At 32.3% G+C, this 15,376-nt stretch overlaps 2 protein-coding genes across 6 annotated transcripts in view; one reads left to right on the forward strand and one right to left on the reverse strand.

The window, feature by feature from the left end:
* The window catches only part of LOC142979735 (uncharacterized), a 150,730-nt gene that overhangs the window by 105,470 nt on the left and 29,884 nt on the right, over positions 1 to 15,376 (reverse strand). The window lies entirely within an intron of this gene.
* Positions 1 to 15,376, forward strand: part of LOC142979732 (uncharacterized) — a 95,163-nt gene that overhangs the window by 23,160 nt on the left and 56,627 nt on the right. The window lies entirely within an intron of this gene.

Here is a 15,376-nt window from a genome sequence, read left to right on the forward strand (position 1 = left end):
AAATTAATAAAATAGACGTAATTAAGAGTTTGAGATAAGTGGGTGTTTTTATTATCGACGTAAAACTATCTTATTGTGAAGTGAATAGTCTTGCTTGTTATTTATTATTATCTTGTTATTAATATTTTATCAAATTATCATTGATGAAATACATACCTACCTACTTAACTTTTCATAGAGATGCTTATTTGATATTATTTATTAAGTCTTTAGCACTGACTATCAAGATAGAGTATTTTTAATCGTCGTGTTTTTTACGTTAAATGTGCCGCTCTCGTGAAGTTTTCTAATACCTAGTTTCTGAGGTACGTTTTGCGGTAGTTTTTCTATTCAATAGCGTTTTTTATATGAGAAAAAACGCTATTGATTAGATAAACTACCGCTAGATGTAATTCAGAAACCGGGGGTTAGTAATGCTAAACCAAAAGAATCGATGACAGTTGCAGAGTTCCGACTGCTGCTGTCTTTGTCTTACACATTCAATAACTATAAGGTAGAAAGAGTAAAAAGATAATATTGCTTAAACCTGCTAGTATATTATGTATAGTATGCTAGTACCTATTCCAATTATACATAATACCACGGCTATGAAGTATTTAATACTTATTTGTTCAACAAAAATAATTTTCTATTCATACGTTTTTTATGATTATTACTTGTGGTTTACGACGTATAATAAGTTCCTAAATTACGTTTCAAATTACGTGGTTAGCTAAAATTAAACTAAATTAACATTACTGACTACCGCTCATAAAATACGGAATATTTATACACGAGTCATACCTAGATATAATTTGTTTTTTTGTTAAAAAAAATTGCCTTTATATAATTTGATTTTTTTTAGTAAAAAAAATTTTTCTTTTCCTCCATTGTCTACTGTAGCGAACTGCTTATTTATTTCAGTATGGAAAAAAAGTTCTTCAACAATACGAAGATAATTAATTATATTTTTATAATTACCTACCTACCTAGTTTTCTATTTTATTTTATTATTGGAACTGCATAGTAGTACATAGAACAAAAAGTAGTACCTAAGTATGATGTCTCGGTAATATTTTATTAGAGACTGCAGCACTTGTTGGCAATGCTTCTCAAATTACTGACACAATAAATACAGGCTATATCAGTGCAATAAATATCTACATCTAACTACATAATTTACTAGCATCTTTGTTATCTTGTTTTTAGATATTGACTACTAGAACTAGCGATTTTTCTAGGAGTTTCATTGGTGTGTGATTTTTGAACTACGTTTTATTTTCGTGGAAAATACAAAGAAACGTAATTTTGTTTTTATTATTTGACCTACATATTCTGCTTCGCAAAATAATAATAGCTATTTATTATTTCACACACAACTTGATAATAATATTAGATTGCTAATAGTCAAGTGCTATAGATAAAATAAATACCTACGTACATACAAATCGCACATCACGCAATACGAATTAATGTAATGAAATATCATAAGCAAAAATATAAATAGTTCTATAATCCCTGTGTAACCTTTCTATAAATTGCAATCGTAATTTTATTCCATGTTATACATTTTATGATTATTATTACAAGTTAAACTTGAAATAACCTTTGTCTGTATAAATACGCGCCATTACTACATTTCGCTACGGCTCGAACACTTGATTGAAAAGCATTCGTGTTCAATACTGCCGTCGTAAATCTAAACACAGTAACTTCAAAATATGCGTTTTGAGAAAAACGCGGTTGAAGTTTAATGGTTAATTTTTGCTCTCATGAAGATACTAATTATTGTATATTATTTCATGCAACTTTTAATGTTAGTATATAGTTGAATCTTTGATTCTGTATATATATATCTAGTATATTATTATTGTATAAATAATAAAATTAGATAATGTGTTTTAAGCTAGGGTAATAATATAATATGATTTTCTTCTTTAAGTTACAACACGGTAACTCAACGGTTACTGTGTTGTAACCAAGTTTTACCTATTACTGTGTTGTAACTTTGTAAAGATATTAACATTAGGGGGATTACGACACAGTAAGTATGTACATACTGTGTTATAACTATGTTTCTTAGAAATACGTATAAAATCAGCAATACAGTAAATGAGATACTGTGATTTATTCAAGTATTTGTTGTTTATCTTTGAACAATATTTTATACGCAATCACAGTAACTGAAGAAGCCGTGTTATAATCAAGCAAAAAAAAATAATTTAAATCTATTCACGTTAAAAAAACACAGTTAGTAGTGAGATACTGTTATTTAATTTAAAATAACACAGATACTGTATTTTTTATTAAAAAAAATGTTTTTTTTGTAAAAATACTGTGTTTTTATTTAATGTATTTCGGTTACTATCCATCGTACAAACAAACCGAAAACTTTCTCAAATAGCCCGCGGTCTCCTGATTCCAAAGAACTAAACAAACTATAAACACAGTAACTTAAGTTACTGTGTTTACATTTACGACGGCAGAATAGCTCGAATGATCTAATCGATGCCGGCAAAAAATGTTATTCACACAATTTATGCTCTTTTACCGCGGTTTAAATTAAAAATACTTTTACACAACAATCAGGCGAAAATTAACAAGTCGATTTATGAGTATTAAACACAATTAAAGTATGAGTAATGGGTATATGATTACGAAATGTTAGTAGCGCTCGAATGATTTTATCGTTGGTAAAATATCTTTGATATCACAATAGAACATTAGCGGCGTCCCCGTCACTGGCAGATACTGTTACACACAAGTCTATGTGGGAAGGCGCACGATGGAGCAATCATTTATATTCTATTCACTTGTCATTAAATAATTACACCTTTTATTTCTACTTTTATAATCTTCGTAACGTTATTTTGTGATATCGAGCTCCATCTTTTATTTATACCAACCGTTATTCTCTTATTTGAATAATAATTCAGCTCGTTGTACTTGTATGGTTTTCCTCGTAACCGCAGTTAATGTATATTGGTGTTTCAAAAAACAGTTGACAGTTTTATTTGTGTGTAAAATATAAGCGTTATAAATAAAAAGCTTAAATTCCCCCTAATATCTGACGTTAAGGCGATAATAAAATGTTTGAGGCCATTTATTTATATTCCAGTTTATTTTAATGCTTGACTTATTACTCGCATCAGCTTAGAAGGTGACGAACTCAATTCATCCAATTCAATTTTCGTTGAAGAAAATGGCCGATTCCACGCAGCCACGTTATCTATAGCATTCATATAGCGGTTTCTCTTTTATTCCCTTGAAAAGTGTGTGAAACGGGTGTTATTTATTACACCTTTTAGATTCGAATGGTTGGAACGTGTATAAAAATATATGGTTAAGTAGATATTTCAATATGGCGCGATAATCCTTAGACGCTTATGTTCGGATTATGCGCTCATCATTCATTCTGTAATCTGAGTCTTGTCGTATTGTTTGTTGTATGTTAGATTTAGTAAATAATTCCGCGATAACGTGCCGTATGCGATGAAGGCTAAAGGAAAAAATAGTACTGCATTCTTTTGGGCAATGCGCGCGTTTAAAATATGTATCGTGGGTAGAATTTTGGCAGCTGTTTTGAAGAAATACTGAACAATTCTCAATAATGGAAACAATGCTATTGACGTAATATTATGACGTGCAAAATACAATTATAAGAATGTGCAAAAATACTAAGCTTTGTTTAATTTCGTATTTGTTGTTACGTCCCACGTCCCACAATTTCTGCAGGTCTTTATGGAATGCCTTGAATCCAGTGAGCAATACACTGCTGTCAGTTGGCAGTTAACTTTTCAATAGTGCGACTTTTTCAGCACGAATGGAACCATGTAAATGTCCAATCCAAATCCTTTTTCGTGTAGCTACACCATATTCGTGTTTTTAACAGTAAATTTGTTCAAAATTGACTTCGAAAACAAGTACTGCATTCATTTTGATTCTCAAAGAAATCTTACACATACGCGATGTACTTACTTTATAATTTTGCTAAAACTATACGGGTCCCACAATAGCCACAATGTACATGCACCACACGTGTCTGTTTAAATATTCTATCGTATCTCCAGAACTAGAATAGCGAACAACATCAATTAATTCCCAAGAGATTGTCGAATCAATTAGAGCTATCAAATTGGCCGTGTCAAAACACCCAAGTCATTTTAAAACAGTTATATAAATACCATAAAATATCGATAATTTGTATCTAGAATTAATCCTGATTGTGGCCGTGGATTGAGTTTCTTATCCGAGCGTACTAGATTTGATAAAATATAACTTTTATCTACAATAAGTCTTTATAATCTTGGCTTAACGATTAAAATCTTAATTGACAGTTGCGAAATTAATTGATGTAATAAAATATTGTTTATTTTTACTGAGTCACTGGTACCAGCTGTACTCGGTACTAACACTCCGCGCCAATCCATCTACTGACTGGGTTTTGATAAAGGCGCTTAACTCTGATTGATTAAAATGTTAAAAATAAATTAGGTAATGAATGATTCAGTAAATTCTTACATCTTTACCTTAACTTTGATAATTTATACTATAATATACTTATATAATAATTATAGTACTATGTCACAAAAATAGCTTGATAAATTTTATCCTCCCCATAAAACCACAATCATTATTTATAATTAATATAATATACATGAAAAACACGTAATAATAAAATAGCGGTGGTCTTAATTAGAATAAATCTATCGGCATGTGGTATTTATCGCTGAACAGTAAGTTTTCCTTAACAACTGCATAACGGGGACTTTTGTCGAAAAAACTATGGCGTTATTATAAAGCCGACGCAAAACGTAATATCCATAGTCATTTTCAAAACGTATAAACGTCCCACGTCAATGTTTTTGTGTGTTTATTTCTTACTAGCTGACCCGCGCAACTTCGCTCGCGTCACTGGAGATAATGGGTCAAAATTTTCCCCGTTTTCGTAACATTTTTCGTTGCTACTCCGCTCCTAATGACCGTAGCGTGATGTTATATAGCCTATAGCCTTCCTCGATAAATAGGCTATCTAACACTGAAAGAATTTTTCAAATCGGACCAGTAGTTCCTGAGATTAGCGCGTTCAAACAAACAAACAAACTCTTCAGCTTTATAATATTAGTATAGTATATAGTATAGATAAATTACGCAACCGATAATGATGGCAAAGAAAAACTTTAGCTGTTGTAAACTTACAGTCATATGCATGGATATGTAAATGTTGTATTTGTAAACTTAATTAAATATATGTTTTTATTAAAACATAATAACTGGAAGTGTTAATTATAATAACAATAATTGTATAATTTGAACGATTTCATTCATAAACATTTAGCTTAAAATCACGCATTAATTGTATGATCATGATAACAAATGAATATATTTTTGTTATAGCGTCATTTTCTCCCGCTATAAAACAATAGCTCACAAGTGAAATACTAATTAAAAATTAATAAGTCCGTTGGATAAACGAAATATCTTTCTTAATTAAATACAAGATGTTATAATTTTATTTTCGGGAGCTGTTATTAACATTGAACTTCTAATTTAACAGATAATTTTCAATGCATAACTTATTTTCTTTAGTCAACAACAAGGGGCTTTTGTACCTACTTGAGAGATAAAAATAATGTATGAATTAAAATTTAGATTGTGTAAAAATTATACTTAACATTATTTTTTATTTTTATTGTACAAGTTTTATTGCAAGCCTTATAAGGCCCATATTGTCCTACTAAAATTATTATTGCGAAAATTTGTTTGGATTTATGAGTTGTTTGTTTCACTTTGACGCAAAACTTCTAGATGGATTTTGATGACATTTAGCACACAGATTGTTTATACACTGGGTTAAACCAGGTTACTTTTATCCGGGAAAATCTTTGTACGCCGACAAAGTCGTGGTCAAAAGCTAGCTTCCATTCCAAATTAAGTAAGGTAATTGTAAAATGTACAACCCTGTAGTTAAAGAGTATTATAGGTAATTTGAAATAAAAAAGTAAACAAAATAAAATATAGAAATCTCAAAGCCGTACATTTAGTTCTCCAGACATGGAATGTTTGGCAAACGACGATGTATAGAAGCATTTCACATAGTCATTATATATCGTAGCATAAACTACCGCAATTTACCCTCGCAACAATTTTACTTGTGTACGAATAGTTATGTCATTAAGCCGCTCGTGAGATTATCTCTCGCGTGTAGGGCTGCAAAGTATAGTCAAATGTATTTATTGAAATTGTAGCCAGAAAACACTTATTTTAGGTACATTTAGTGTGCTTTTGTTGTATAATTCTATTATAACTTTATCTGCGAAGTGTTTTTGACGTTTTTGACAGATATGTGGACATCTGTCAAAAACTACGTCTGACGTCTTGTCTGGCAAAACAAAAAAACGTAGACTTTCCATAATTAACAAAATACCCGTTCTAGATTCTAGTTACAGATATTACTGGACGTTAAATTAAAACAAAGGTGTTTATAAATGTTATTCGTTTTCAAGTATGCAGTCAACGGATCTTCAAAAAGGTGTTTCACCTTGAAACATTCTCATGATTGAGTCGTCTGTAGGTATATTTTGAAATACTTTTTGACATTGAATTGTTACAGCAAGTAACGTAATTAATTACGGCTTATTTTCATTGTGATGTCAACTGTAATCAGTGAAAAAGATTTCCTAGTTTTTTATAATATATTATCTGCTTTGTTCTTTACTACCTATCTAGAAAAAATCTTGCAAATTAAGCCAATACTATTATGTTCCCAATATTCAAACAATTACTTCAATAATTTGAGACTGAATTCCTATCCAGCATGAACAGTTAAAAAAGCACTGAATTGGAAGAACTCAATTTGATTTTTAGAAGACTCGATAAAAACGCGATTAACGTTAGCAAAAAAATATAAATCGGATATGTGTTGCCAGTGTTGCCACGTTGAAAATCTCCAGTTGAATACACTCCCCACTCGCGTTGTTAGCACGTTATTCTTATCGTTTTGTAAAATCTGAAACTCTGACACGGCTTTGTCAAAACGAAACTAATTTTACGGATTATTTCGCGTGGTATTTGTTATTTTTTACTGTGGCGTACTTTTATGAAGCTCTACAAGCTTGTACAATGTTTCCTGGAATCCGTAATCGAAATATTTAAACGTTAACATAATAGGTACGATCATTCAAGAACTTAAGTATTATTTATGTCAAATAACAGAGGCAGAGTAAAGTAAAAATTATACTCTACTTAATATTGTGTATCGGCGAAACATCCTTCAAGTTTAATAAACCTTTTTATTCAAACCGTTTACAATTTGCTCTTGAATTAAAAAGTTATTAATCTAGCAATGAGAATAAAAGTTAAAAAGAATTACTTAACATAAAATAACTTAATTTATTATTTAACTTAACACAGAATACCTAGAGTAAGTCTATACTTATTTACTTTTTATTTTAAACGTCATTCATTCTATTTGTGCACGAGTTACAGTTTTTTTTCCGAGGGTTGAGTTTGAATACCGATATTTGGAAAGGCCGGTTTGCGGGCCAACACAACCCTAATAGCGTTCAATTCCCTGTGGAAATATATCCTATTCATAGAAATCCCATCTTTATTTGTTTCGCCAAATCTGCTTGTATGACTTCAGTTTTTTTTGGCTCGTATATTGGAACGTATTTTACTTTTATTTACGTAAGGAATGTAATCAAGTGGAAACTGAATGAAATATGTTAAAAGAGTGATGATTTATGTTTTACACTAGTCATATTCTTCTGTTTTCGTTTATGGAAGCAGATTTCATATAAATTCACAGTTTAAAGTATAGATATTCGATATACTATAGGTCACAGACACAGCATATTTATAATACCTTTTATTCCATACTAATATTATAAATGCAAAAGTAACTCTGTCTGTCTGTCTGTATGTTACTAATCAAGCCTAAACTACTGAACTAATTTTCATGAAATTTGGTATGGAGATATTTTGATACCTGAGAAAGGACATAGGCTTTTTTTCCCCGGGAAAATGACGCATTCCTATGAAAAAATTCAGGTGGTGGACGGAGTCGCGGGTAAAAGCTAGTTTTTAAAATAAATCAAATAGCTATATCACAATCAAGCACGGATTTTCCCATCTTCGGATATTTGACACTTTTGACACATACGATCGTCTTTTCTCTCAATCTGTAATACCGGTACTGAACTTTAACGTAAAGGTAGCCCTATGTAAAACATTACAGTAAATCGTTATACATCGTGATTCACGTTAGATTACGTGTTATTTCGGTGTGGCAACACTGGGTAGGTCCGTAGGTGTCAGCTCCATAATAACTGTATCATTTAGTTAGACATTTGTGACTTGTAATCGTTTTATTTATCGTTGAGTACTGCCAAGAAATGTGATGGCCTTATTTTGTCCTCGACTTGCGTTCAATCTTTCATTCAATATGTATTTAACTATGTGTTACTAAGCATTAGATAGACAGGAAATAAATACAAGCTAAATAGCAAAAAATCAATCATTGCTAATAGTAATACATTTTAATATGTTTATTCTCGTCAATGGCTATAAATGGACTCATTTAAAAATATAAAACGATTTTGTTTCTATAATAAATTCACTTTAAATACTTAGCTAAGTATTTAAAGTGAACCAAACAAATGCGATGTTTAAAACTTTATTTAAATAGAAAGCCACATTATCCCTCGGGCAAAAGCTATTTAGATATTAAACAATAATCAAAGGCAATTTGTTGTTGCGAAACAGTCTGCTTGTTTAGATTTCACGGCCAATGAATTCACTGAATATGGAAATTAACATAAATAATACCTATTTGGTTAGACATAGAACACCACTCATATGCCTAAATTTATTTATTATTCTTACATTTCGTACTAGCTGCCAGTCAAGCCATTTTTTGTTTGATGAATTATAATTAACATGTAGATGTATAAGCCTTGAAACTCGTGTCCAATTATGGTACTTATAAATTAATTAATATTAAATACAATTGCTACCAAATACAGTTACTTATAGAGATAATAATAAAGTAATAATTCATGGGTACATTAGCGCCATTGATATTATACCGCGCGCCGGTGAATTTACATCTTTAATCTAGAAGCTAAAGGGTAATTATGATCAAACGCTGTGTTATTATTCATAAATGTAGATTACATACAAACTACAAATTACTTATTTGCATACAAGATGAATGTTGCCAATAACTAGGTCTGCAATCACCTAATTATTAGATTTATTACCAGGCAGAGACCAATGGTCAAGTTACCGTGTAGTACTTTCAAGTTTTCAACCACATCATTTTAATTCATATTCTCTAGTTTTCATTTCCATTTAAGTTAATAACGTTGTAGGCAGAACGAAAGTCTTTTGTGAATAAAAGCATTTGCAAATTATTTCAACGTAAATGTCTTGGATAAATAGAAATACCGAATGAATACGAACATGATGTTTTGACAGTGACATATTATTGCTTCTGACTATTTTTATATTACAAGATTTACAAAGGCTTTTAGCGTCGAGAGACGAGACCTTTATATGTTCATTTTTTGAGCAAGTAAATCAAATGGTAAAGTATCGTTTTACTAATTTGTTGAAGTAACAGACGCTATATCAAATAGTTTGACTGCAACATTTTTGATATCAACAGAAATAAACTGAAGTCGGGTATATTGCAAGCGTATTTCCGCCCAACAAGCAATTTTTCTCCGGGTAAAGTGCACCTCTGGTCCGGGTTCGATGCTCGGGCAACGCGCCAAGTAGCGCGGCGGGTCGGTAAATCACCCGCGCGTACCAGGCTCGCAGAGCGTCGAGGAGCTCCCAATCAGCCGCCCTATTGACAAACATACGGCTGGAGTATAATGGAATCCGTCGCGATTTATCTACCGCTCGGCAATTCATCTCTTTCGTTCGACAACATTCTTGAATTTAAGTTGACGGCTATAATTAGATCGAAATAGCTGGTTTTATTTATTTTTGACGCTTGTAATTAGATACTGAGACTGATTATTGTGTTTAGTTTCTTTCAACATTCTTTTTTGAGGTTATTTATCTTTTAATGTCTTTTATGAGTCATACTTTTTTACTGTTTATGTTTTGAAAGAGATGTTTGAGCCGAACGTTGTTTTGTTATAGAAGGAAATGCCTAATTAAATTTCCTTTGTTCTTATAAAGCTGTTCGATATTTGTTGCGGTAGACAGTCTCACTGCGCAAATAGGAATTATGCACGGGTAGAAAGGTGAAATAAAACAAAGTCGATTATACATGCTTACACATTACGTTCCACTTATGTTCGTAGTATGTTTATATTTTACAGTCGTGTTGATTTATTAAGGAATTTGCTTGTTTATCTGCATACATATATACATACCTATACAATCAAGGAGATCTAATGATATTGTAAATATACAATGATAGTGATATCTGTCAAATATTTCAAAGAATTTAAAGATATCATATTCTTCGATGATATTTTAAAATAGATCATTTTATCGATGCCGCTAGCGAAATCTTGTCCAAATTTAATTAATTATCACGACTTGTCAAACAAGAAAACATGTAATTCACTTAAGTTATGTTCAACCGGTTTTGCTCCTTACAAATTAATTATACGTCTCATATTATATAGTAAAATATTTTACACCAGATAAAATATAATCATACGCTATCTGTATTGATAATGGATTATTATAATGATTTTGATTAATTGTACAATTTCGACGAATTTTAAAACATATAAATTTTAGACTTTCATTATGGTTGTTCGAATACGGTCATCATCTAAATGAAATAAAACACTAATTGGTCACTAAAATAAATTGACTTTTGGAAATGTGGTTGCTTCGGTTTTAGTTTCGATGATCCACTAAACTAATAGCTTATGTATTAATCCAGGTTTTAAACTATCTATGAGCTGAATTTGATCTAAATCCATACAGTAGTTTTTGCTTGCTAAGATTATTCTCTCAAACTGTCGCGTTTAAGTTATGGTCGAATGACACTCAATTTTAAGTTACACTTAGCCCCGTGCTGTCGCTTTATAATAACTTTGAATATCACTTAAAATTGAATTGTTTGAATATTTAGCCGTTGGCTAAACAAAAATAATATTTTGAGATCTTTAACAGTCGGTACTTGTAGGCAGAAGTCTGAAAGTCTGACAACCAGTCTTCCCGAGAGGTAATGTGTAATAACTTGTTTGTGGAGGTCTGATAGGCCAGTCACTCCTGCATCCTTGAGACTGGAAGCCGACTCCAACATAGTCGAAAGAAAGGCAGATTTGGTTAAAAATACTTATTTGCCAACCCTATGATACCGGTTTTAGCAGAACTAAGACTATTAACGATAATTTACATGATGTTTAAATTGATTAACGTTTTATAGGCAAATTAGCGTACACTGATTATACTCGCATTCGCATGAACATACCTATTGAATACGATTGAAATCCGGACCATCGGCTGAACGGTTCCGCTATTTAGATAACTACTGGAGTTTTATGATTCTGTTTAATAATTAGGAATATATAATAAATGTTATATATATATTGTTGTTGTACCGGGTTAATTGAATTTAGTTGCTATAATCTTTTATATTTCCGTATAAACATTTAAAAGGCGTTTCCTGATGTGCAGTTATAGTTCTTTTTCGTTCGTATCGTATTTGATGATTAGTTTTGATTTGCTTTAAGCGCCACGCTTATTATACCCGAAGATGAGGTTGCCAGATTCAGGCTGACTATTTCCTGAACATTTCTGGGGCCATGAATGGAATCAGAGTTCTGGTCTCCCGTCCGAGGCTACGCTAAGTAGGAATGACCAAAAAATACTGCAGTACCATAACTTTGTAAAAATCTAGTATTAATTAATTCCGGGACAACGAAGTTAAATTACTGGACACGGGACAAAACGCAAAATTCCGGGACATTTCCGGAAATCCCGGCCATCTGGCGAATCCAAAGGTAAAGACAAAGGCATCAATAATAATGTCAGTTATCACTTGAATAAGTTCTCTAATGATGTAGGGCATGCATAGTCCCCAACCCGCACTTAGCCAGTAGTGGTTGGTGTGAACTCAAGGCCTTCGAGAGAAGACCATTGCTTAGCAGTGGGACAGCGATGTGTTAGTAAATATTCAATAAAATGATTGATAAATTGGCCTTTTCACAGAGTATGTGTCACAATCTTAACTAAAAAGTTCGATCAGACGACCACAAACAGCAATAACAAAGTTAATGTTAATAGTGTAAAAACGATTGTTTTAATATCGTTCAAATGTAGTTTGAAACAAAGTTTTAATATCTCGATTCTCGATCTAGGGCTCGTTTAGTCGTTTCTCTTTTTCTCCAGTTAGCGCGGTTACAAACTTTGATACTGTGATTTTATGTTCTGTCGAGTTTCTAACCTTTATTTAAACTTATTTTAATTATGACTAGATGTATGCATGTGAATGAGGCATTGGACGTCTGGAAGGAGCAAAGCGGGTGGCGTTCTTTGGTCTCTGTCTACCCCTATGAGAAAAAGGCGTGATTTATGTATGTAGCCTTTCTACAACTCGACTGATTAAATAATGGTTTGTGATAATCTAAAAACTCTATACATTCTGACATTATAAAATCTCCTCAATTTACTTATCCTTAACAAAAGTCGTGCTGAAAACGGTGGCTACAAACCTAATAATATGCACAATATGCAAATTGTATCAACATCATAATGCCATTACAATGTAATGTCACCTTTGTTACACATACCAATTCAAATAGCTGTGTCTCACATTACCTACAACTTCACAACATGATACAAACATGGACATTAATTAATAACATGGTCACTTTTTACAAGCTTTTATTGTCCAATAACATCTCAAGATGTTCGCAAAACCACCTTTTTCAATTCTTCGAAAACAAGAAAGTTCACGACTCAAACTGCTAATTAAGTGCGACTACTGTCAGTATAATTAGTTCGGGTATTAAGTTAATTACTTTAATTGTATATTTTTGCTCAATTTGCTCTCAGATCGCCCTGCACACCCTTTTAAAACGTGTTTTAAATGTGATCTCCTCCTGTTACTCGTTCCCTGGTACTTGCATTCTGTATGCGTCGTGTATTTCCAAAAAGAGATTGTGGTATTCGGTTCGAAGAATATGGAAATGGTGCCCTTGATGGATTCCACGGTATTTTTCTAAAATTGGCATGTGATATTTCAGAAATATGACTACTATAGACAGTAACTAACAATAACAGTACTGGGTCGTGTCTGTACATATTGGGCATGGTGCTATGTATTTTTTTCCGAATGTTTTTTGTAAGAACAAACTTACTATAAAAACAACATCAAAATTGTTTGTTTCAAAACATTTTACTTGTAAAAATAACTCGCAAGGACTTCAATAATGTAACTTGTTTGCATCTCGTATTAATGATTCTAAATTGACAATAAATTTCTGTCTATAAATTGCTATCTATTTTGCAATAAATCACAAATACGTATAGCTACCAGACTCGAAATGAATCCAAGTTATTATCGACATGTCGTCCAAAACAAGTTTCCAAACAGAATGCTAGTGAGGATATTTTCGAAGCATGTTTTTCATATACAGCGCGGTACTTGTCGAATAAATGCCGAAGCGTTTGTACCAGGCTGGCATAAGCACGCGCGTCATAAAAAAGTTACGAGGAGTTATCAAAAGGGCGCAGTAAAGCCGGCATCGGCGACGCTATAAACTGCCCGCTCTGTGTAGGGCTGCTCCCATATACAAAGTTTTCCACACTACTTAGAACTTTGGAAAAGTGCTCGGGGACATGGTGATATCGTCTCGACAAAAATGTTAAAGGAAATCTTGTGTTATATCCTGGTGAACGTGACTGCTAACTACATTATTTTTATTAGACAATAATTATGTTTGCCTTTTATCGATAATAAATAATGCAAATAAATGTTGTTCTAAATGGGAAAGCATTTCGATGTACATTAAAAAGTATTAAGAACATAATGAAAGCAAATATTACGCAGTTCTTAAGATTCCATTTATAAGCTTTCTGTTGTTCACTAGGCTTCTATATCATGGGTACCTATTTTTACATTTTCCAATTCAATTGGAATGTATACAGACCTACATTTATTGAGGCAAAATCAGGTCACTGATTCAAATTGTAATGAATTCAATTAAACACAGTTGGTCAACCCTGAAATAACAAAACCCCCCTGTTGCGCTGTTTTCCTATTAAATTAGAAACTGCGCTATTGGAGCATAACGCCGGCCATGTTTAGAAACATTTAAATTATTTGTCTCACTTTAATTAACAATTAGTATAAATAAAGTTTATTGATACTGACGTGGTAAATGATTTTAATTGATGAATTGACAGACAAGTATAATTTATAGATCTAGTACCGAATGTAAAAATAACGGATTCTCCTTCGATTTCATGCATATTCATTTATTGCAGATGTAATTAAGTATGTCACACCCGGGCTTTATTATTTAAGTATATACTAAAAACTTGTGTTTTACGATCGCGGAATACAACGCAAAAATAGTTTAAATATACCTAGAAACGGATAAAAATATGTTATTACGATTTCTATATCAGTCCACACAATGGTATAGTTTCAAATAACGTGATGTCGCTTGTGTTTCCAGTGAATTTGTCATGGGATCATAAAACAATGAATTCGGGCGTTAGACAGGCGTGTGATAAAATACAACAGTTCCCAGTACCAGTGCTATAGATAACACGATAATGGATTCCTAAACGGCACACTGGCACGGAACGTAACTTCACTTCGCTTTTAAAATTCCGCTCATAAAGTATTTAGAATAAGTAGGAACGAGTGGCAGGGCTCGTAATATTCGTATTACTCGTAGTAGTGGTACGTATAAAGTGTTTGTGGGCAGAGCGCGGCGCAATCGCTAATCTCGTGGCAGTTTGCATCTCGTATTAATCTGATGCTCAGAACTGTAAATTGCAATAAATACGCATAGCTGTGGCACTAAGTACGCACCTAGTCCGGGTTTATGTTACGCTTTGTGAGAGTAACCGGCCTTATCTACGCTGTTTTATGACTATTTTACGATTATTGCCCCTTTGAATTGGTTATAACTTCGTACGATATGAAATTTCTATAAAGGAATAATTTTAAATGGACATGTTCATTTAAGTGGTTTTTACGGCGGTGTATTAATTTTTATAGCCCGAGAGCCGGTCAGGCCGATGTTGTTATTTAAATTTTATCCTCTTTCGACTTACATCGATACAAGGAGATAAAATTTTAATTAGCGATCGTCCTGATCGATCGATTCGATTGGTACTCATTTAAATCGATTTAATCTTACATTTTCTATATCACTTGTCCTAAACTTTATCTGAAAATGTA

The sequence above is a fragment of the Anticarsia gemmatalis genome, chromosome 17 (genome assembly GCF_050436995.1).
Source record: "Anticarsia gemmatalis isolate Benzon Research Colony breed Stoneville strain chromosome 17, ilAntGemm2 primary, whole genome shotgun sequence".
NCBI lineage: Eukaryota > Metazoa > Arthropoda > Insecta > Lepidoptera > Erebidae > Anticarsia > Anticarsia gemmatalis.